Source organism: Arachis hypogaea, chromosome 15 (genome assembly GCF_003086295.3).
Source record: "Arachis hypogaea cultivar Tifrunner chromosome 15, arahy.Tifrunner.gnm2.J5K5, whole genome shotgun sequence".
In the NCBI taxonomy this organism is placed as follows: Eukaryota; Viridiplantae; Streptophyta; class Magnoliopsida; order Fabales; family Fabaceae; genus Arachis; species Arachis hypogaea.
The window spans coordinates 91998958-92024134 of NC_092050.1; the positions used below are offsets into that span (position 1 = coordinate 91998958).

A 25177-nucleotide genomic window follows, 5' to 3' on the forward strand; every position below is an offset into this window, starting at 1 on the left:
CATCAATGAGGATGTCTCCCTCTATGTCAATTCCAGCTGAATTGCAGAGATGAAAAATGAGGTGAGAAAAGGCTAACCTTGCTAAAGTGGAGGACTTGTCAGCCACCTTGTAGAGTTCTTGAGGTATAATCTCATGAACTTCCACTTCCTCCCCAATCATGATACTATGGATCATGATGGCCCGATCCATATTTACTTCGGATCAGTTGCTAGTAGGAATGATAGAGCGTTGGATGAACTCTAACCATCCTCTAGCTACAGACTTAAGGTCCGGTCTTCTCAATTAAACCGGCTTGCCTCTTGAGTCAACTTTCCATTGAGCTCCTTCCACGCATATGTCCATGAGGACTTGGTCCAACCTTTGATCAAAGTTGACCCTTCTAGTGTAGGGGCGTACGTTTTCTTGCATCATTGGCAAGTTGAACGCCAACCTTATATTTTCCGGACTGAAATCTAAGTATTTCCCCCGAACCATTGTAAGCCAATTCTTTGGATTCGGGTTCATACTTTGATCATGGTTCCTAGTGATCCATGCGTTTGCATAGAACTCTTAAACCATTAGGATTACGACTTGTTGAATAGGATTGGAGAGTACTTCCCATCCTCTTCTTCTAATCTCTTGTCAGATCTCTGGATATTTGCCCTTTTTGAGCTTAAAAGGGACCTCAGGAATCACCTTTTTTTTGCCACAACTTCATAGAAGTGGTCTTGATGGACCTTTGAGATGAATCTCTCCATCTCCCATGACTCAGAGGTGGAAGCAATTGCCTTCCCTTTCCTCTTTCTTGAGGTTTCTCTGGCCTTAGGTGTCATTAATGGTTATGGAAAAACAAAAAGCAACACTTTTACCACACCAAACTTAAAATGTTTACTCGTCCTCGAGCAAAAGAAGAAGGAAAATAGTAGAAGAAGAAGAAAATGGAGGAGATGGAGGGGGAGAGTGTATTCGGCTAAGGGGGGAAGAAGTGTTTGTAATATGTGAAAATGAGGTAGTGTTGAGGGGTTTATATAGATATAGGGGTGGGGGAATGGTTAGGTTTCGTGTATTAGGGTTGGGTTTGGGAGGGAAAGGATTTTGAATTTGGAGGTTGGTGGGGTTTTTGGGGAAGAGTGGATGGATGTGAGTGGTGAAGAGTATTTGGGGAAGAGGTATGGAGGTGATTGGTGAAGGGTATTTGGAGAAGAGTGTTATGAGAGGGTGTGAATAGGAGAAAAGAAGAGGTGGGGTAGGTGGGGATCCTGTGGGGTCCACAGATCCTGAGGGGTCAAGGACTTAACATCCCTTCTCCATTTAGGCGTGCAAAACGCCCTTAGAGTGCACTTCTGGCGTTAAACGCCAGGTTGCTGCTTGTTTCAGGCATTTAACGCCATCTTTTCTCCCATTCTTGGCGTTAAACGCCAATTAGATGCTCTGTTCTGGCGTTAAACGCCAGTCTGGTGCCTGTTTCTGGCGTTAAACGCCCAGAATGGTGCCAGACTGGGCGTTTAACGCCCATTCTGCTACTCTTACTGGCGTTTAAACGCCAGTAAGCTCTTCCTCCAGGGTGAGCTGTTTTTCATTCTATTTTTGATTTTTCAGTTGTTTTTGTGACTTCACATGATCATCAACCTAAAGAAAACATAAAATAGCGATGGAAAATAAATAGATATAATTAAGTAGCATTGGGTTGCCTCCCAACAAGTGCTTCTTTAATGTCAATAGCTTGACAGTGAGCTCTCATGGAGCCTCACAGATAATTAGAGCAGGGTTGGGGCCTCTCAACACCAAACTTGGAGATTGGTTGTGGCCTCCCAACACCAAACTTAGAGTTTGAATGTGGGGGTTTTGTTTGACTCTGTATTGAGAGAAGCTTTTCATGCTTCCTCTCCATGGTTACAGAAGGAGACCCTTGAGTCTTAAATACATGGTAATCTTCATTCAACTGAAGGACCGTCTCTCCTCTGTCAACATTAATCACAGCGTTTGCTGTGACTAGGAAGGGTCTGTCAAGGATGATGAATGCATCCTCATCCTTCCCAGTGTCTAGGATTATGAAATCAACAGGGATGTAAAGGCCTTCAACCTTTACTAGCACGTCCTCTACTAGTCCATAAGCCTATTTCATTGATTTGTCTGCCATCTCTAGTGAGATTCTTGCAGCTTGTACCTCAAAGATTCCCAGTTTCTCCATTACAGAGAGTGGCATGAGGTTTATCCCTGACCCCAGGTCACACAGAGCCTTCTCAAAGGTCGTGGTGCCTATGGTACAAGGTATGAAGAATTTTCCGGGATCCGGTTTCTTCTGAGGTAATGTTGATGAACGGATTTTTGACGGTTTAGAATTCACAATTGAAATCTCGTTGTAAAGTATAGCTTCTAAACCAACAATAATCCTTTCATACAAAAATTTGTTTGTCACAAGTAACAAACCCCTAAATTCTATAAACCGAAGTATTTAAACCTCGGGTCGTTCTCCCTAGGAATTACAATGAAGTGTCTTGTTATTGGTTATGGATTGTATTTTGGGGTTTTGGGATGAGAGACATGAAATGTAAATGACAATGAAAATAAACTAACAACTAAAAAGCACTTGGCAAGGTTGTGAGAATTAGAAGTCCTATCCTAGTTATCCTCCTCGATTGTGACCACAATTGTCCATTGCTACCACTTAGTTAACCTCTAATAATGGAGGAAAGTCAAGTGGATGAATCAACTTGATTCCACAAGTCCTAGCCAACTCCCAAGGGAAAGACTAGCTTTAGTGGTATCTAAATCAATTAGCAACTTCTAATTATCAATCAACAAAGACATTAGATAACTCAAGCGTCACTAATTACTCTACCATAGCCAAGAGGAACAAACTCTATACTAAAATCCAACCAAGCATTTCATCAAACACTTGGAAGGCATAAAAGAAAAGCAAAGTAAATTGATAACAAAAATAGAATCTAACAACAATTATGGCAATGAATTAACAACAACAATCAAAAGGAACACAATTATTATGAATTACCTCTAATTGAATTGAAAGAAAATAGAAGGAGCAAAAGTAGATCTACAACGAAACATAAGAACAACATAAAGGAAATTACAACAAAAGAATAGAAGAAGAATGAATGTAACAACAAGGAATTGAAAGGTAGAAGTAGAAGAAAGCAAAGATTAAAACCTAGATCTAAGAACTAAACCTAATTCTAATCCTAATTCTAGAGAGAAGAGAGAGCTTCTCTCTCTAGAAACTAACTCTCACTACTAAACTAAGCTCAAACTAAACTAATGGTAACTAACACATGTTTCCCTCTTCACTCCTTGGGTTAAATAGCATCAGAAATGAGTTGGATTGGGCCCACAAGGCTTTAGAATTCGTTGGCCACGTTTTGCTTTAAGTGAACTAGGTGGCAGCAACGGCGCGTGCGCGTACTTTGCGCGTGCGCGCCACCATACGTGTAGCAACTATGGAAAATCTTATATCGTTTCGAAGCCCCGGATGTTAGCTTTCCAACCCAACTGGAACCGCATCATTTGGACCTCTGTAGCTCAAGTTATGGCCGATTAAGTGCGAAGAGGTCGGCTTGACAGCTTTCCGGTTCTTCCATTTCTTCATGAGTTCTCCAACTTTTCATGCTTTCTTTCTTCATTCCCTTGATCCAATCTTTGCCTCCTAAACCTTAAATCACTTAACAAACATATCAAGGCATCTAATAGAATCAAGGTGAATTAAATTTAGCTATTTTGAGTCCTAAAAAGCATGTTTTCACATTCAAGGACAATTAAAGGAGAATATACAAAACCATGCTATTTCTTGAATAAATATGGGTAAAAGGTGATAAAATTCCCAAAAATCAATACAAAACAAACCGTCAAATTGGGGTTTGTCAACCTCCCCACACTTAAACCAAGCATGTCCTCATGCTTAAACCAAGAATGAAGTAAGGGTATGGCATTTATTCAATGGAAACTAACTAAATGCAATCTACCTATATGCAACTATCTAAATGAATGCAAGTGCTTGGTCAAAATAAATCAATTCCCAAGAAACATATATGCACAAGGGTTAAGGACTAGCAAGTCTAATCCACAATTAAATTGAGTTATTAAATATTTTTACAAACTTGCATGAAGAATGATGATCATAGGTGAAAACATGTAATTGAGCATCAAACCCTCACCGGATGTGTTTGCACTCTATTCGCTCAAGTGTTTAGGGTTGATTCACTCAATTCTCCTCTATTTCATGCTTTCCAAGATTTGTTTTTTTCTTCTAACAATCAACATTTATTTCATGCATGCATACAAGTATCATGAGGTCTTTTCATTGGTTGTAATGGGGCTAGGGTCAAGGTAGGATCATATATGGCTAGTGGACTTAAGGATTTAAATCTTTGATTAACTTAAACTTTCCCACCTAACCTATATAATGACCTATACAATTAAATTCTACTCTAACTACCCATTCTACTCACTTTTTCACATACTCATGCATCCCTTTTCATTTCACAACACTTATGCATTGATCTTATTGAGCTTCGCTTTGGGGCATTTTGTCCCCTTTTTATTATTTTTCTTCTTTTTTTTTCTTTCTTTTTCTATTTTTTTTCTTTTCTTTTCCATATTGTTTTTATTTTTCTTTTGTTCTTTTGTTTTTCTCATTTTTTTTCTTTCTATATACAAGAGCATCGATGCATAAGGTTTTACATTTGATCAATACATGAGTATGTACCCAATTCTCAATATTTTCAATAACAATACAAAATACCCTTTTATTCACCCAATGTCCCAAGGTTCCCACATTTGAATGATACTCACACACACTAGCCTAAGCTAATTCAAGATCCAAATAAGGACAATTATTGTTTTTCGCTTTAGGCTTGTAATGTGCTAAAATAAGAACAAGTGGGTTAAGCGTAGGCTCAAATTTGCTAACAATGGAAGATAAAAGGTAGGCTATTTGGGTAAGTGAGTTAAATGAAATGATGGCCTCAATCACATAAATGCATGAATACACAAAATAATGGACATAAAGAATCAAACAAATCAAAGATTACAATCATAGAAAGAGAATAATGCACATAAGAAGGAAAAATAAGTGGTTATAAGATGTAACCACATCATTAGGCTCAAGTCTCACAAGATTGTGTTCTTAGCTCAAAACATGATCCATAATATATATAATTCAAGCAAGTTCTATGAAAAGTTTTCACTCAAATCAATTGACATGCCCTATAGATAGAAATCTTGAAAAAAATCTCATTATTTTGACTAAGCTTATTGTGTATGCATATGCAAAAATAAGAAAATGCAAGTGAAAATCCTAAAATCCTAGAATGAAATGCAAAAGTATTGGAGTTAGAAATTTGTCACCCAAGATTGCCGATCGGTCGGACGACCTCCCCACACTTAAAAGTTTGCACCGTCCTCGGTGCACTCAAAGATGAGCAAGGGGGTACGACGACTCTCCGGATTGCTATGTGTTCTTTCTTCCGCCTCCATGGTTGCTTGTGGTGCATTCGTTATGAAAAATAAAAATAAAACACCATAAGATGAGAAGATATAAAAGCAAGGAGTCATACATTGTTGGAATGAGGTAAAGCACTAGAATGAGGTGAGTGAATTAGTGTGACATTAAGAAATATTAGGTGTGTGAATTCTAAATTGCGCGGTTTAGAATACACATTAGCATAAAAGCTATGTCACAAAAGAAGCATGCACTTCACTTATCCTAGTGTGCTTGAGATGCTTTAAGTAAGCTTGTAAGGTAAGACAAGCATTAGAGAAGCATGAAAGCATTCAAGTCAAACATATGGATGGATATAATCATGAAATACAATGCATTAAGGTAAATGCACAACATCATCCATCAAGAGGTAGCCTAATCGAGGAAAAAGATTCAAATCACATGATGGCTAGCTACAAGATGCAATTCAAAAGAGTTATAAGCTCGAAGACAATTCTCATCACTTGGTATTTTTCAAAAGGTAAGCATGAAGAACTCAAAACCAAGTAACAAAATATAGCCTCAATCATAGAATCCAACAAAGATTATCTAAAAACATTCATGCTAAAATAGCATTTAGGCAATAAGGGATATAGCAATGTATAGTAAACAAAGTCAATACTCCAATACGTATAATGAAAAGAGAGAAAAAAAAATGAAAGCTAAACAAAAACTAACTAATTAACTAACCAACTAACTAATTAACTAACTAAAATAAATGGTTATTCATGGTGTTTGGAAGTGTTGGATGAGGGGTAGGAGAAGGGAAGAAGAAAGGAGAAGGAAAGAATTGGAAAGAGGAGAAGAAAAGAAAAGTGGATGGGAGAAAGAAATCCGCGCGTACGCACACATGGCGCGCGCGCGTCGTTGGCTTATTTCGAGAGTGGCGCGTACGCGTCATGTGCGCGTGTGCGCAAGTGGGGTTTGTGCCAGAGGCACAACGTTGGCGCGGCGCAGGCACAACTCTCTGGAAAATGTATGGAGGTTGGAACTTCTCAATTCACGCGTACGCACGCATGGCGCGCGCGCGTGGATGGTCGAAAATGCTGTAAGTGCGCATACGCGCCATGTACGCGTACGCGTGGATGGTGCTCTGTTTTTCAAAATATTTTCTATATTTTTGCACCAATCCAAGCATTCCAAACCTCCAAACAGCTACCAAAACACCATAAAACCTTATTTAACATACTTAAACTACCAAACATACTCAACTAACTAAACAAAACATGAAATTAAGCTAATTCTACCAATATATACAAAAGAGAAAATGAAAGGATTTTACCATGGTGGGTTGTCTTCCACCTAGCACTTTTGTTTATTGTCCTTAAGTTGGACTTATGGGGAGCTCCTCTCAAGGTGGCTTGTGCTTGAAGCTATCCTTAAACATCCACCAATGCTTGAATCTCTAATAAGCTCCATTCTTCAATTTTAATATCTTCAAGCCTTGATGGAGTTCTTCACAATCCATGGGCTCCCAAAATTGATCCTCATATATTCCCGGATCCCATATCTTATTTCCACACCCATCTTCAAGTTGATTATCATTATTCCATTTGGGTGGCATGACCTTAGAATTCTCAATAAAGTGACCAAACATTCTCCTAGACCCAAACAATCTAGCTCTATACCAAACCGTGCAATTAAGCTTTGAACATGCAACCATAATGAACCTAGAATGATATTTCAAACCACTAACCATCTCCTTTTTACTCTTAAAGCCACAAATATGTCTTAGTTGACCATCCGTCTTAAGCAAACCATATTCAAGGGGAATAATAAAGCTTGAGTATAAGGAATTTACCCACTTGAATGAAAGAATGGATGGTGGTGGCTTGGGGAGAGGTATCTCCAATGTGCTAGCGAGCTTCACTCCCTTGTGTTCTTCCTTGTCAATCTCCACCTCTTCATAAACTTCTTCATTCTCAATCCTTTGTTCATCAACTTCATCTAGCTCGTCTCCATCACTCAAGTCATAAATGGGAGGTTGAGAGAAATCTACCTCCACATCACTTTTAAATTCATTGGGAGAGGGTTCTTCAAATTCAAAGGATTCTTCACCAAGAAGATTGGATGCATGATCTTCATCACCAAGGGAACTTAATTCTTGCTTCATTCTCTCCAAGTCTTCATATAGAATATGCCTTGGAGGTTGTGCACATTCCTCCTCAACATCAAATTTACTCTTCTTGGAGGGATTTTCTTTGATTTTAGCTTCCCATGGAAGTTCCGCATCTCCTAAGTCTTCAACCACTTCTTCCTCTTCTTCAATGGTCATAGGTTCCTCCAATTGTTCTAACACAAAGTAGCCTTCCTCCTTTTCCACCGGAGTTTCCAATCTCTCCTTCATGTTATGCTCTTCTTGAGCCATGGGAGTTCCTTGAGTGTCCAAAAGTTGGGATGCTAACCGGTTTACCACCGCATCCAAGGTGGTCATGAATTGTTGCACATCCCTTGTCATCTCCTCATGTCCTTGAAGAAGAACACCAAGGGTTCCATCCATTAGAGGTTGGAGTGGATAAGAAGGTTCATTGTCTTGGAGAAATGGTTCATTATAGGAAGGTGGTTCTTCTTGGTGAGGTGGTGGTGTGTATTGAAGTGGTTCTTGGGAGTAGTAATCTTGGAATCGTGGTTCCATGTATGGCTCATATGGTTCAAAAGGAGGTTGGTATGGTAGGTAAGGATCATGGTCATATGGAGGTATTTGTTGAAAATAGGCTTGTGAGTGTGGTTGATGTTCATGTTGAGGATATGACTCATAGGCATATGGTGGTGGTTCTTGAAAGTCACAAGGAGATTCACCATAGCCATTGGATTGATATGCATCATAGAATGGCTCTTCTTCATAGTGCATTGGTGGAGGTTGTTGCCAAGAGGATTGATCATAAGCATATGGCTCCTCCCACCTTTGGTTATCCCATCCTTGACACACATCTTCATTGTAGCTCCCATCACCTACAACATAGTTGTAATCACACTCATAGCCAAAATGAGAATTCATGGTGAAAAGAGAAAACAAAAATCAAAAGCTAACAGAAAATAAGGGAAACAAAATTCTACAAATAGCAAACAAAGCAAAAAAACAAGACATTCACACTATTCACATATGTACAATAACCAATAACATAACACCATTGCAATTCCCCGGCAACGGCGCCATTTTGATGAACGGATTTTTGACGGTTTAGAATTCACAATTGAAATCTCGTTGTAAAGTATAGCTTCTAAACCAACAATAATCCTTTCATACAAAAATTTGTTTGTCACAAGTAACAAACCCCTAAATTCTATAAACCGAAGTATTTAAACCTCGGGTCGTTCTCCCTAGGAATTACAATGAAGTGTCTTGTTATTGGTTATGGATTGTATTTTGGGGTTTTGGGATGAGAGACATGAAATGTAAATGACAATGAAAATAAACTAACAACTAAAAAGCACTTGGCAAGGTTGTGAGAATTAGAAGTCCTATCCTAGTTATCCTCCTCGATTGTGACCACAATTGTCCATTGCTACCACTTAGTTAACCTCTAATAATGGAGGAAAGTCAAGTGGATGAATCAACTTGATTCCACAAGTCCTAGCCAACTCCCAAGGGAAAGACTAGCTTTAGTGGTATCTAAATCAATTAGCAACTTCTAATTATCAATCAACAAAGACATTAGATAACTCAAGCGTCACTAATTACTCTACCATAGCCAAGAGGAACAAACTCTATACTAAAATCCAACCAAGAATTTCATCAAACACTTGGAAGGCATAAAAGAAAAGCAAAGTAAATTGATAACAAAAATAGAATCTAACAACAATTATGGCAATGAATTAACAACAACAATCAAAAGGAACACAATTATTATGAATTACCTCTAATTGAATTGAAAGAAAATAGAAGGAGCAAAAGTAGATCTACAACGAAACATAAGAACAACATAAAGGAAATTACAACAAAAGAATAGAAGAAGAATGAATGTAACAACAAGGAATTGAAAGGTAGAAGTAGAAGAAAGCAAAGATTAAAACCTAGATCTAAGAACTAAACCTAATTCTAATCCTAATTCTAGAGAGAAGAGAGAGCTTCTCTCTCTAGAAACTAACTCTCACTACTAAACTAAGCTCAAACTAAACTAATGGTAACTAACACATGTTTCCCTCTTCACTCCTTGGGTTAAATAGCATCAGAAATGAGTTGGATTGGGCCCACAAGGCTTTAGAATTCGTTGGCCACGTTTTGCTTTAAGTGAACTAGGTGGCAGCAACGGCGCGTGCGCGTACTTTGCGCGTGCGCGCCACCATACGTGTAGCAACTATGGAAAATCTTATATCGTTTCGAAGCCCCGGATGTTAGCTTTCCAACCCAACTGGAACCGCATCATTTGGACCTCTGTAGCTCAAGTTATGGCCGATTAAGTGCGAAGAGGTCGGCTTGACAGCTTTCCGGTTCTTCCATTTCTTCATGAGTTCTCCAACTTTTCATGCTTTCTTTCTTCATTCCCTTGATCCAATCTTTGCCTCCTAAACCTTAAATCACTTAACAAACATATCAAGGCATCTAATAGAATCAAGGTGAATTAAATTTAGCTATTTTGAGTCCTAAAAAGCATGTTTTCACATTCAAGCACAATTAAAGGAGAATATACAAAACCATGCTATTTCTTGAATAAATATGGGTAAAAGGTGATAAAATCCCCAAAAATCAATACAAAACAAACCGTCAAATTGGGGTTTGTCAAATGTCTGCCTCATTAATTCACTCAGTTCATTGGTGAACAAGGGGGGGGGTTCATTCTCCAAAGTCTCATTACCAAATAACTTGGCATCCAGCTTCATGATTGCTCCTAGATACTTAGTAACTTGCTCTTCAGTGATGTCTTCATCCTCTTCAAAGAAAGAATATTCATCAGAGCTCATGAATGGTAGAAGGAAGTTCAATGGAATCTCTATGGTCTCTGTTTGAGCCTCAGATTCCTTTGGTTCCTCAAAGGGAAATTTCTTTCAGTCCAGAGGACGTCCCATGAGGCTTTTCTCACTGGGACTCACGTCCTTCTTACTCTCTCCAGGTTCGGCCATGTTGGTCATGGTTATGGCCTTGCACTCTCTCTTGGGGTTTTCTTTTGTATTGCTTGGGAGAGTACTGGGAGGAGTTTCAGTAATCTTCTTACTCAGCTGACCCACCTGTGCCTCCAAATTTCTAATAGAGGACTTTGTTTCATTCATGAAACTTAGTGTGGTCTTGGATAGATCAGAGACTATGGTTGCCAGGCCAGAATGGCTCTGTTCAGAATTTTCTGTCTGTTGCTGAGAAGATGATGGAAAAGGCTTGCTATTACTAAACATATTTCTTCCACCATTATTATTGAAGCCTTGTTAAGGTTTCTGTTGGTCCTTCCATGAGAAATTTGGATGTTTTCTCCATAAAGGATTATAGGTGTTTCCATAGAGTTCTCCCATGTAATTCACGTCCGCCATTGTAGGATTCTCAGGATCATAAGCCTCTTCTTCAGAAGATGCTTCTTTAGTACTGTTGGATGCAGCTTTCAATCCATTCAGACTCTGAGAAATCATATTGACTTGCTAAGTCAATATTTTGTTCTGAGCCAATATGGCATTCGGAGTATCAATTTCAAGAACTCCCTTCTTCTGAGGTGTCCCATTATTCACAGGATTCCTCTTAGATGTGTACATGAACTGGTTATTTGCAACCATTTTAATGAGTTCCTGAGCTTCTGCAGGGGTTTTCAGATGAAGAGATCCTCCTGCAGAATGGTCCAATGACATTTTTGATAACTCAGACAGACCATCATAGAATATACATATGATGCTCCATTCTGGAAGCATGCCAGTAGGACACCTTTTGATCAGTTGCTTATATCTTTCCTAAGCTTCATAGAGGGATTCTCCTTCCTTCTGTTTGAAAGTTTGGATTTCCACTCTAAGCTTGCTCATCTTTTGAGGTGGAAAGAATTTGGCCAGAAAAGTACTGACCAGCTTATCCCAAGAGTTCAGGCTATCCTTAGGTTGTGAATCCAACCATGTTCTAGCTCTGTCTCTTACAGCAAAAGGGAAAAGCATAAGCCTGTAGATCTCGGGATCAACTCCATTGGTCTTGACAGTGTCACAGATTTGCAAGAATTCTGCTAAAAACTGATGAGGATCTTCCATTGGAAGTCCATGAAACTTGCAATTCTGCTGCATTAGAGAAACCAATTGAGGCTTAAGCTCAAAATTGTTTGCTCCAATTGCAGGAAGTGAGATGATTCTTCCATAGAAGTTAGAAAAGGGTGCAATAAAGTCACCAAGCATCTTATTTGCATCTCCACCATTGTTATTAGGTTCGACCATGTCTCCCTCTTTTTCGAAAATTTCTGTCAGGTTCTCTCCAGAGAGTTGTGCTTTAGCTTCCTCTTTAGAGTCCTTTCAGGTTCAGGATCAGCTTCAACAAGAATATTCTTATCATAGTTCCTGCTCATATGAAAAATAAGAGAACAGAAAAGAAAATATGGAATCCTCTATGTCACAGTATAGAGATTCCTTATGTGAGTATAAGAAGAGAAGAATAGAAGAAGGAGAAGAGAAAAATTCGAACGCAGAGAAGAAGATGGGGTTCGAATTTTGGGAGGGAGAGAAGTGTTAGTAGATAAATAAATAGAAGGAGATGTGAGAGGGGGAGAGAATTCGAATTTAATTTAAAATAAAAGGAAAATCTTTTTGTTTTTATTTCAAATATTAGTTAGAATTCGAAAATTAAAAAGAGAAATAAAATTAAAATTAAAATTTGAAACAATTAGTTAATTAAAAAGAATTTTGAAAAAAAAAGGTGAGGAGTTTTCAAAAATTAGAGAGAGAAAATTAGTTAGGTAGTTTTGAAAAAGATAAGAATCAAACAAAAAGATGAGATTAATTGAAAAAGATTTGAAAATCAATTTTGAAAAAATAAGAAGTTGGAAAATATTTTGAAGTTGATTTTGAAAAAGATGTGATTTGAAATTTATTTTTGAAAGAGATTTGAAAAAGAAATTTAAAAAGATTTGATTTTGAAAATTGAAGTTGATTACTTGACTAACAAGAAACTAAAAGATATGATTCTAAAATTTAAAGATTGAACCTTTCTTAATAGGCAAGTAACAAACTTTAAAAGTTTTGAATCAATCATATTAATTGTTAGTAAATATTTTGAAAATAATTTTTTTTAAAAAGTTTTCGAAAATATTAATAAAAAAAAGATGAGAAAGATTTGATTTTTGAAAAGGTTTTGAAAAGATAGGATTTTTAAATTGAAAATTTGACTTGACTCATAAGAAACAACTAAATTTTAAAAATTTTTGACTAAGTCAAACCAAATTTTCGAAATTTATTTGTAAATAAGGAAAAGATATTTTTTTTTTATTTTGGAATTTTTAATGAGGAGAGAGAAAAACATCAAAATGACTCAAAACATGAAAATTTAAGATCAAAATAAAAAATATGCATGCAAGAACACTTTGAATGTCAAGATGAACACCAAGAACACTTTGAATGTCAAGATGAACACCAAGAACTTATTTTTAAAAATTTTTAAGAAAAGAAAGACATGCAAGACACCAAACTTAGAAATTTATAATGTTGAGATAGTAATAACTTGAAAATGCATATGAAAAACAAGGAAAGACACAAAACATAAAATCGCAAAGATCAAACAAAGAAGATCATCAAGAACAACTGAAGATCATGAAGAACAGTTTCATGCAGGTGTTCTTCGAAAATTTAAAGAAAAATTAAAAAGATGCAATTGACACCAAACTTAAAAATTCACACTAGACTCAAACAAGAAACATCAAATTTTTTGTTTTTATGATTTTATTAAAATTTTTTGGTATTTTTCGAAAATTAATTGGAAAAAGAAAAATAAGGATTTCAAAATTTCTAATGAGAATTCCAGGGATCATGCAATGTTAGTCTAAAACTCCGGTCCAGGAATTAGACATGGCTTACTAGCCAGCCAAGCTTTCAGTGAAGGCTTCGGTCCAAAACACTAGACATGGCCAATGGCTAGCCAAGCTTTAGCAGATCATTACATTCAACAGCAAGATTGATAGAAATCAACAAGCTCTTGTGATGATAAGTTGAAACCTCGGTCCAAAAGATTAGACATGGCTTCACAGCCAGCCAGACTTCAACAGATCATCATGAAACTCTATAATTCATTCTTAAAACTTCTGAAGCCATAGAATACTTTATTTTATTTTTGAAAATTTTTTGAAAATAAAAATAAAAATAATAAAAACAAAAAGCTTAAAATTAAAATAAAATTATCTAATCTGAGTAACAAGATGAACCGTCAGTTGTCCAAACTCGAACAATCCCCAGCAACGGTGCCAAAAACTTGGTGCACGAAATTGTGATCTCAATGGCACCAAAAACTTGGTACGCACTATCATAATCTCAATTCTTCTTCACAACTTCGCACAACTAACCAGCAAGTGCACTGGGTCGTCCAAGTAATAAACCTTACGTGAGTAAGGGTCGATCCCACGGAGATTGTTGGCTTGAAGCAAGCTATGGTCATCCTTGTAAATCTCAGTCAGGCAGATTCAAATGGTTATGGGATTTTGATAATTAAAATATAAATAAAATATAAAATAAGATAGAGATACTTATGTAATTCATTGGTGGGATTTCAGATAAGCGTATGAAGATGCTTGTTGCTTCTGAACCTCTGCTTTTCTATTGCTTTCATCCAATCATTCATACTCCTTTCCATGGCAAGCTGTATGTTGGGCATCACCGTTGTCAACGGCTACCTCCCGTCCTCTCAGTGAAAATGGTCCAAATGCGCTGTCACCGCACGGCTAATCATCTGTCAGTTCTCACTCATGTTGGAATAAAATCCGTTGATCCTTTTGCGTCTGTCACTACACCCAGCACTCGTGAGTTTGAAGCTCATCACAGTCATCCCATCCCAGATCCTACTCGAAATACCACAGACAAGGTTTAGACTTTTCGGATCTCAAGAATGACCGCCAATAATTCTAGCTTATACCACGAAGACTCTGATTTGAACCAGGAGCCCAAGAGATAAACGCTCAAGCTATTGCAGATAGAACGGAAGTGGTTGTCAGGCACGCGTTCATAGGCAAGAATGATGATGAGTGTCACGGATCATCACATTCATCAGGTTGAAGTACGAGTGAATATCTTGGAATAAGAATAAGCTTGAATTGAATAGAAAAACAATGGTACTTTGCATTAATTCATGAGGAACAGTAGAGCTCCACACCTTAATCTATGGGGTGTAGAAACTCCACCGTTGAAAAATACATAAGTGAAAGTGGCCCAGGCATGGCCGAATGGCCAGCCCCCTAAACGTGTACAATATGATCTAAAGATTTTCCAAAAGATTTAAAGATTTACCAAAGATCCAAAAATAATAGTAAAAAGTCCTATTTATACTAAACTAGTTACTAAGGTTTACAGAGATGAGTAAATGATGCAGAAATCCACTTCCAGGCCCACTTGGTGTGTGCTTGGGCTGAGCATTGAGCTTTTACATGTAGAGACTTTTTTTGGAGTTAAACGCCAGGTTGTAGCCTGTTTCTGGCGTTTAACTTTGATTTGCAACCTGTTTCTGGTGTTTAACTCCAGAATAGGGCAGGAAGTTGGTGTTTGAACGCCAGTTTGCGTCGTCAAAACTCGGGCAAAGTATGGACTATTATATATTGCTGGAAAGCCCTGGATGTTTACTTTTCAACGCAATTGAGAGACCACCAATTGGGTTTCTATAGCTCCAGAAAATCCATTTCGAGTGCAGGGAGGTCAGAATCCAACAGCATCTGCAGTCCCTCTTCAGCCTCTGAATCAGATTTTTGCTCAAGTCCCTCAATTTCAGCCAGAAATTATTTGAAATCACAGAAAAATACACAAACTCATAGTGAAGTCCAGAAATGTGATTTTTATTTAAAAACTAATAAAAATATACTAAAAAACTAACTAAATCATACTAAAAACTATGTAAAAACAATGCCAAAAAGTGTATAAATTATCCGCTCATCACGTTTTGAGTAGGATCATGAAGGAGAATGGACTGCAGGAGCTTCACCCTCAATTAGAATGGATCCACACTAACCCTGGGATTCAGATCTAGAGGAGCATTGGTGACCTCTCAACCAGCGTTGATCACATACAGCCTGCAATAGAAGAAATCATTCACAGTTGAAGAAAATAGTAAGACCGGAATTAATACAGAAGAACAAAGCATCTTGATAAACCCCAATTCCTTGAGTAACCACTTCCTTTTTCAACACCAATTCTTAATTTTCCTTGTTAGTTAGTTGTCGCATTGCATAATAGATTGCATGTTAGTTAGAATTTGTACATATTCTGCCACTTTCTTTCTTGTTAGGACTACTTGGTTAGAGTGATGATTTCTTTTCCAAGAAAACTATTTTAGGGCACCCTACTAATTATGTGGTTACGTCATATAACCACTATTTTCATTCTTGAGTGTATTATTCTCTTTCTATGATTGTAATCTTTGATTTGTTTGATTCTTTATGTCCATTATTCCATGTATGAATGCATTTATATGATTGAGGCCATCATTTTATTTAGCTCAGTTACCCAAATATCCTACCTTTCATCAACTATTGTTAGCCAATTTTGAGCCAATTCAATCCCTTTTGTTCTTAATTTTAGCACATCACTACCCCTAAGTGAAAAACAATAAATGTCCTCTAATTTGGATTTTTGATTAGCTTAGGCTAGTAAAGGTGTGTATCATTTGGGTATGGGAAACTTGGGAACATTGATTGAGCTAAAAGTGTATTTTGTATTTTTGTTGAAAATCATGGGATTGGGTACATATTCATACACTAAATGTTAAAACCATATGCATTAATACGTTTGTATATACTTTAGAAAAAAATAAAAAAGAGAGAAAATGGAAAAAGAAACAAAAATATATAGAAAAAGAAAGCAATAAAAAGGGGACAAAATGCCCCAAGGCGAAGCCAATAATAACCAATGCATATGGAGTGTGAATTGAAGAGAATGCATGAGTATGTAAGAAAGTGGGAATCATGGGTAGCTAGGTGGTGTATAAGAATTTATAGGTTGTTATACGTGTTTGGTGAGAGTTTAGGTTAATCAAAGATTCGAATTTCAAGCTCACTTGACTATATGCATCTCTACCTTGACCCTAGCCCCATTACAACCTATGAATAAGTCCTCATGATAAATGTATGCATTTATTGAATAATTGTTGATTGTTGGATGAAAAATAAATCTTAGAAAGCATGATTAGAAGAGGATTCAGTGAATTAACACTATACACTTGAGCGACTAGAGCGGATACACTTCCGGTGAGGGGTTTGATGCTCAATTCCTTGTTTCCGGCTTTCATGAGCTCCCTTCTTGCAAGTTTGTCTATGCTTCATTTTGATATTTGAATTGGTGGAATTTATGAAACATCATATGACCTTAGCCTTACTTGTTCATATATGTTCTTGGAGATTGATTTACTTTTAACCAAGTAGGTAGAAGCATCTTGCATTTAGTTGCATTCATATAGGTAGGTGCATATAGTTTATTTGCATTGAATAAATGTTCATACCCCATTTCCAGCCTTTCTTAGTTTAGCATGAGGACATGCTTAGTTTAAGTGTGGGGAGGTTTGATAAACCCCAATTTTGTGGTTTATCTTGTGTTGAATTTAGAGGATTTTATCAACTTTTCTCACATTTATTCAATGAAATAGTATGGTTGTGTGAATTTCTCCTAATTTGTGCTTAAGAGTAAAAACATGCTTTTTAGGCCCAAAAATTGATAAATTTAATTCACTTTAATTCCATTCGATGCCTTAATATGTTTGTTAAGTGATTTTAGGATTAGAAGGCAAAGATTGGGTTGAAGAAATGAAGAAAAAGCATGCAAAAATGGAGAATTCATGAAGAAATGAGGATTTGCTGAACTCAAGGCCACGCGCACGCGTCACCCATGCGTACGCGTGAGATGAAGATTCGTCAGCGACGCGCACGCGTCACCCACGCGCACGCGTGAAGAGGAATTTTGCAATGCGATGCGTACGCGTGACCCATGCGTACACGTGACAAGCAGCACGTGACTTCATGATGGCGAAAAATTGAATTCGCACAAACTAACCGGCAAGTGTACCGGGTCGCATCAAGTAGTAAAACTCACCAGAGTGAGGTCGATCCCACAGGGATTGATGGATCAAGCAATTTAAGTTGGGTGATGAATCTAGTTAAGCGAATATTGATGGATTGAGTGAAATTTGGTCAACAGAAGGTAAATTGCAAGAAATTAAAGTGCTGAAAGTAAATTGGTTGAAACTTAAATGGTAAGAAAAGTAAATTGCTGAAACTTAAAGAGCAAGAAACTAAAAGAGCTGAATCTTAAATTACAAGAAATGTAAATAACTGAATCTTAGAGTGCAAGAAAGTAAAATTGCAGAATCTATATTGCAGTGAAACTTAAATTGCATGAATTATAAAGAGAAACTGGGTACAGGGGATCAAATAAGCAGTAAACAATTTAAATTGATGTAAATTCAGAGATCTAAATTGAAGAAATTCAAGGAAAGTGATTCATCAGGGATTGGAGATATCATAATCCATCATGAATTAAATAGGTCTCAACTCCTTTCTCAATCATATGAGTAGATCTATGGCGGATTGAAATTGATTGGATCCCAATTCATTGGCAATCCAATATCTCAAATCACAATCAATCTTGCCAATTTCTTGATCTAATTGTCATGAGAAGAGTTAGAGCATATTCTCTTATCCATAAGCCACACAATCTCTCAAAAACTCAATTCCTCCCTAATGGTGTTGGTTAAGAGAGTTGTGAAGGATAAGGCTCCAATTCTAATGTAAGTGATTCCCCTTTCGAGGCTCACACAAGCATTCAGCTGAATTAAACCCCTTCCGGAGTGAATAATTCACAATCGAAACAGAAGATATCCTATAGCTACCCAAACAGATTGAGAAGAAGAAGAATTTCATTGATTTATTATGATTACAATAGAGCTCCTCCCCCTAATGAATGTGGGGTTTAGTTCATCATTGCTCAAGTAAAAACCAGAAAACAGAAAATTGCAGAGAAGTGCAGAAAAGAGAATACAAAAGTAAATCAGTGCAGGTTTCCTAATTGGGGTCCCTGACTCAGCCTTCCAAAAACTCCTTTCTAACTTAAATTTAATGCTATTTATACACTTTCCAATTCAGTCTTCAAGTCCTTGGATTGGGCCTTTAGCCTTTGTTGAAGCAAGCTAGAGTGGGTCTTAGTGACGTTTAAAGAGGGGTGCTTGGCAATTAATGTTCATGATCTGCATGGGTGCTCAATTGCATAACTCTGGTATCAACGTTGGGTTCAACGTTTTTAGGCAAACGTTGAGTCAAAGGTTCCCTTAAAGAAATGGATTCTGGGTGTTTTCAGCAACGTTTGACTCAACGTTGGGGCACCAACGTTTGCCTGGTCACGCGTATGCGTGGCACATGCGGTTGATTTTTCCATTCCACTGTCAAACTGCTAAAATTTGCCCTCACGCGTATGCGTTATCTATGCGTGCGCGCGGTTGGGAAGAAAGTTCACGTCCATGCGTACGCGTCATCTCAACTTTCCCAACTTCCAGCTTTTGAAAACTTGTCGCAAGCGTTGGAGGTAACATTGGACTGGCAACGTTCCCTCCAACGTTGGCTAACCCACGCGTACGCATCACCCACGCGTGCACGTGGAATGTCAAATTTCCATGCTCATGCGTACGCGTCACCCATGCGTGCGCGTCGCTGTTGATTTCTCCAATTCCAGATTTTAACTCTTTGTCGCAAGCGTTGGAGGTATTGTTGGCTTGGCAACAATCCCTCCAATGTTGGCTAACCCACGCGTGCGCGTCACCCACGCGTGCGCGTCACCCACGCGTGCGCGTAGAGTATCAAAATTCCACGATTCACCCGTGCGCGTCACCTACGGGTACGCGTTGCGCCAATTTTTTCTGATTCCAGAAAGCAAATTGTATAAAAAACGTTGGAGGTAATGTTGGCTTACCAACGTTCCCTCCAACGTTGGCACCAGAACTTTGCAGAATATTACATTGCCCTTTCCTCCAATGTTTGAGGTAACGTTGGTGAGCCAACTTGGCCACCAACGTTACTTCCTCTTTCTCTGCTTCTTTCTCTATTTCTTTCTCTGTTTCTTCCTTGCTTCCCTTCATCTATCATCAACCAAACACATACATCAAAGCCTTGCTAAATTCACAAGAGATTGCATCATTAATAACAATCAGGTAAATTTGCATAAAATCTTGTGAAAAAGCCTAGAAATAACCATATTTAATTGAATCAAGGGATTGATGAAATTCTAATCCAATTACTTACTTATTGCTTAAAAAAGTGCATGAAACCTAATGAAAACAAATGAAAAATGCTTGTGAAACTAGCCTAAGATGACTTGTCATCACAACACCAAACTTAAATCTTGCTTGTCCCCAAGCAAGGAGTAAAACATAGGGAGAATGAATGAAAACAGAGAGAGGTAATAGCCCTTATTGAAAGACATTCGATTATGGTCAGTGGGGTTTTCATACATGATATCTCAGTGATTTTTTTCTCTGTGGCTGAAGTATCAACACTCTCTTGGATCCTTACTTGAATTACAAAAAAAATGAGACTTGTTATTGCTTGGTCTTTAGTTTTTTTCTTGCTCTTTTTCTTTTGATTAGATTTATTACTTGCTGAGGCTAAATGCTATGTGTTAATGTAGCTCTTTAAAGTAAGCTTTTAAACAGCATTCCCGCCCCAGTTCGTTCAAGATGCTAGGTGTTGAGACACCCCTAAGGGCTTACTTGCTCAAGCCTCTGCTTAGCACACACATATTCTTTGGACATTGGTGCCCAGCACCTCTTTGGGTTACTAAATGCTTTGTTTCAAAGTAGCTCTTGATGGTGGACTTTCAGTTGCCAATCCCAGGTTAGTTAACCCAAGTTGCCAAGTGATGAAGCACCCCTTAGAACCTAGTTATCCGAGCTTATCTTTGTACAAGAGCATCATAGGCATATATCCAAATTTCAAGCCATTGGTGCCCAGCCTTCTTTATCTATTTTTGTTTCTTTCTCTTGCAATTTTTTTTATTATGGACCTCTTTCATTTGTCAAGTCTTATGGAATGTAACTCAAGTTCATATCTCAAAATCATGCCAACTTCTAGCCTTATTCATAAATCAACTAATTAACCAGCACATACCACCACATAACCTTATTCTGTCTCATATCAAAATAGACCTTTACTTTTTCTCTATTTCACCACATTTTCTTTTATTCAATTAAAAGCAAAGGGGAACAAGACATAGATTCAAGCAGATGAAAATGAAGCAGACATTCAGACTAGAACACTTAAATGACCTTGGCAATTAAAAGACAGTAAACAGGCAGAATGTAAACTACTTAAACTAATCTGCAGGGGTATATTTAGACTTCCAGTTTAGGGCACTTTAAAGCAGAAACAGATAGGCAATAATACAACCTCTTGGTGTCTTCTTGCTTAGTCCTTCATCATCCCTTCTTGTTTTTGTTTTCTTCTTAGTGATGATGCATGGTTCTTCCAAGAAATTGAGTGACTTTCTGTAATAATAGTGGAAGTTGCTTGTCCCCTAAGCACATGAAAGATGGTATGCATGCATGTTTGTAGGCGTTTGAACTTATTTTGGTGCGTGAACACCAAACTTAGTTCCTTGCCAATGTCTGTTATGCAGTAGATTAATCTCATACATGAAACCTTGTGCTTTTATTAAGTAAGCTACCTGTAACTAAAAGTTAAGCAATTGTCAAGAAATGTCCCTGATTGTTTTGGAGTTTTTGACTCATGATGCTCTTTCGAGGGTTATTGTGTGTTTCGTGAGATCTCAGGTGGAACAAACTTAAAATCACACATTCTAACCTTTTTATACTCATTTTGGTATGCAACACCAAACTTAACTCCTAGCAATACATGGAAATCTTGAATTTTTATTGAAACAACTATGAAAAGAAAGTTACCTCTAGTTGGGTTACCTCCCAACAAGTGCTTCTTTATCGTCATTAGCTTGACATCCTTCATTCTTGTTTATCTCAGTTCATGAATGCTCTCTTCCTTGTTCCAAGGCCCTTCCAGGTAATGTTTAGCTCTGTGACCATTTGCTGTGAATGTGTCCTTTGTAGCTTCATTCCGAAGTTTAAGGCTTCCATGTGGGTAAACCTTGGTCACCAGATAAGGGCCAGTCCACTTAGACTTGAGTTTCCCAGGAAAAATCTTAAGCCTAGAGTTGTATAACAGCATTTGTTGCCCTGGCTCAAACTCTCTTCTTGAAATTTTCTTGTCATGCCATCTTTTAGCTCTCTCCTTATATATCTTAGCATTTTCATAAGCTTCCAATCTGAACTCATCCAACTCATTGAGTTGCAATAGCCTTTTCTCTCCTGCTGCTTGAGAATCAAGATTGAGTAGTTTAGTGGCCTAGAAAGCTTTATGTTCGATCTCCACAAGTAGGTGAGAGGATTTGCCATAAATCAGCTGGAAGGATGATTTCCCAATTGGGATTTTGAATGCAGTTCTATATGCCCATAAAGCATCGTCCAGCTTTCTTGCTCAGTCTTTCCTTGTGACCCCAACTGTCTTCTCCAAGATTCTCTTTAGCTCCCTGTTTGCCAATTCAGCCTGGCCATTAGTCTGAGGGTGGTACAGTGTGGCCACTTTGTGAATAAGTCCATATTTGTGGAGTAACTTTTCCATTTGTTTGTTACAAAAGTGGGTGCCACCATCACTAATAAGGCCTTTAGGCACCCCATATCTGGTGAAGATGTGTCTCTTAAGAAATTGAAGAACAATTGGTGCATCACAGGTAGTTGTTGCTATGGCTTCTATCCATTTGGAGACGTATTCCACTGCTACCAATATATATTTGAAGGAATATGATGGGGAAAATGCTCCCATGAAGTCTATGCCCCAAAGATCAAACAGTTCAACTTCTAGAATGAAATTTTGAGGCATTTCGTTCCTCCTTATTAATTCTCTAGCTCTTTGACATTCATTGCATTAGTGCACAAATTCTCTAGCATCTTTAAATATAGTTGGCCAATAAAATTCACTTTGAAGCACTTTAGCAGCTGTTCTTTCTGGTCCAAAGTGTCAACCATAAGCTGAACCATGACAGTGCCACAATATGTCTCTCATTTCATTTTCAGGAACACACCTTCTTATCATTCCATCTGGACATCTTTTGAACAAGAAGGGCTCATCCCACAAGAATTTCTTGACTTCATAAGCAACTTCTTCACTTGCTGCCTAGTGAACTCTTGGGGAATCCTTCTTCCAACCTTGTAGTTTATAATATCAGCAAACCAAGGTACTTGTTGGACTTGAAGAAGATGTTCATCTGGGAACTTCTCATTTACTGGTTGTGGTGTATCTTGGTTGATCTCTTGTGGTAATCTTGATAGATGGTATGCAACCTAGTTCTCACTTTCTTTCTTATCCCTCACTTCAATGTCAAATTGTTGTAGCAACAACACCCACCTAATAAGCCTTGGCTTGGAAACTTGTTTAGACATGAGATACTTGAGAGCAGCATGGTCAGTATATACTACAACTTTTGAACCAATCAAGTATTGTCTAAATTTATCAAATGCATATACAATTGCCAAGAGTTCTTTTTCTGTGGTGGTGTAATTTTTCTGTGCCTCATTTAACACCTTGCTTGCATAGTATATAACATGATGCAGCTTATCCTTTTTCTGTCCCAATACAACACCAATTGCAAAGTCACTTGCATCAAACATGAGTACAAAAGGCAATTCCCAATCTGGGAGTGTGATGATTGGTGCTGTAGCGAGTTTATTTTTTAAAGTTTCAAAGGCATGCTTACAGCTATCATCAAAGACAAAAGTATTGTCAACCACTAACAGGTTGCTTAGTGGTTTAGCTATTTTTGAAAAATCTTTGATGAATCTCCTATAAAAACAAGCATGCCCAAGAAAACTTCTCACTACTTTTACATTGACTGGTATAGAAAGCTTTTCTATGATCTCTATCTTGGCTTTGTCAACCTTTATACCCTTGCCTGAGACCTTATGCCCAAGAACAATACTTTCTGGTACCATGAAATGACATTTTTCCCAATTCAAAACTAAATTTGTTTCTTGGCATCTTTTCAATACAAGGGTTAGATGATGCAGACAAATGTCAAAAGAGTTACCAAAGATAGAAAAATCATCCATAAAACCTCTAAAAATTTTTCTACCATGTCAAGGAATATGGAGAGCATACACCTTTGAAAGGTAGCAGGGGCATTGCACAGCCCAAAGGGCATTCTTCTGTAGGTGGAGACTCCAAATGGATAGGTAAATGATATAACTTTTTATTATTTTTCTATCACCGAAACTTTAATTTCAATTTACAAAATATCTAATTATAATAAAATCACTTAAATTAAATTATACAATTCTTTTTTATTTTTCAATTACTAAAATTATACAAAATATTCCATTATAATTAGATTACTTAAAAATATTAATTGATTCAAAATAAAACTATCTCTGAATCTATTTAATTGTTTCTAACAAAATAATTTCTAAAATTAAAAAATTTAAACTTAACAAGATAAAATCACAATTTATTTATATTTAGATTTTAAAAAATAAGGGATGTTACATTCTATCCAACTTACAAAAATTTTTGCCCTCGAAAATTGATCTAAGATGGAGAAAAGATTCATATTCGCATCCCTTTTGAATATTTTAAAGATACCAAGAAAATTATATCACAAACACAAAAGAAAATATATTAGGTGATGCAAAAGTTGATAAAAATAATTTGATGCAAACCAAATTTTAAAATCTAAAATTAAATAGGCACAATGTTCGTTCAGAACTCTTAATAAAGCATGATCACTTCCTCACGTCGCCTCAACACTCCACAACTCCTTATAACTTCGTATACTGACCAGATTCACTTTTCGTACACACAAATCATGTCCCTAAGAACTAGCGCATATAAGGAATACGAAATACAAGAAGAGAAAGACAAACGACATGAAAGGTTTATGTGAGAAATTGGAAGAATACTCAAGTTTGCAATTGCACAAGATGGTATTTCGCAAGGTTTTGAAGGAATACGTGAGATCGTCAACAAACAAGGATATATATAAGCAATGAAATGGAGCATAAAGGGAGTTAATTCAAAGCTTAGGAAGAAATTTTGAATCAAATAGTTTCAATATGAACATCATTAGGGAAAATAGTACAACAATTTTGAACAACTTCAAATTGAAATAGAGGGAATTAGTTTATCTCTTTCAAAAGAATATATATAAATCCAACATTTTTCAAAAGTACTAAAGTAAGTATAGATAATATGTTATACCGAATTAATTTCAAATCAAAACAAATCATGTGAGGTTTGTAAATTAAAGCTTGTTTGGCACTAAGGGCAAAATATTTTCTTTAAAAATCTTGGAGGATACTTAAGTACATAATTAGGTAAGGATAGCCATAGAATTATAATAAAGTTGGAAGAGAATCAGGTTCAATTCAAAAAATAAATTTTGAAATAAAATTTTCTATAAATCAATAAAAGATAAATGGTATATCACAAATAAACAAGATTAAACTATATAAAGAAGTTTTAGAGTTTATGTAAGAAAGTCTAGGCTGAATTAAAAACAATCCCATCAAAACTTAAGCAAGG

General features: G+C 37.0%; 1 non-coding gene across 1 annotated transcript; it reads left to right on the top strand.

Annotated features, from left to right (window-relative positions):
- Positions 1-11301: 11301 nt before the first annotated feature.
- Positions 11302-11405, top strand: LOC112752742 (small nucleolar RNA R71). Its single transcript, XR_003177162.1, has one exon. It is a non-coding gene; the product is annotated as a small nucleolar RNA R71 (small nucleolar RNA).
- The last annotated feature ends 13772 nt before the right edge of the window (positions 11406-25177 follow it).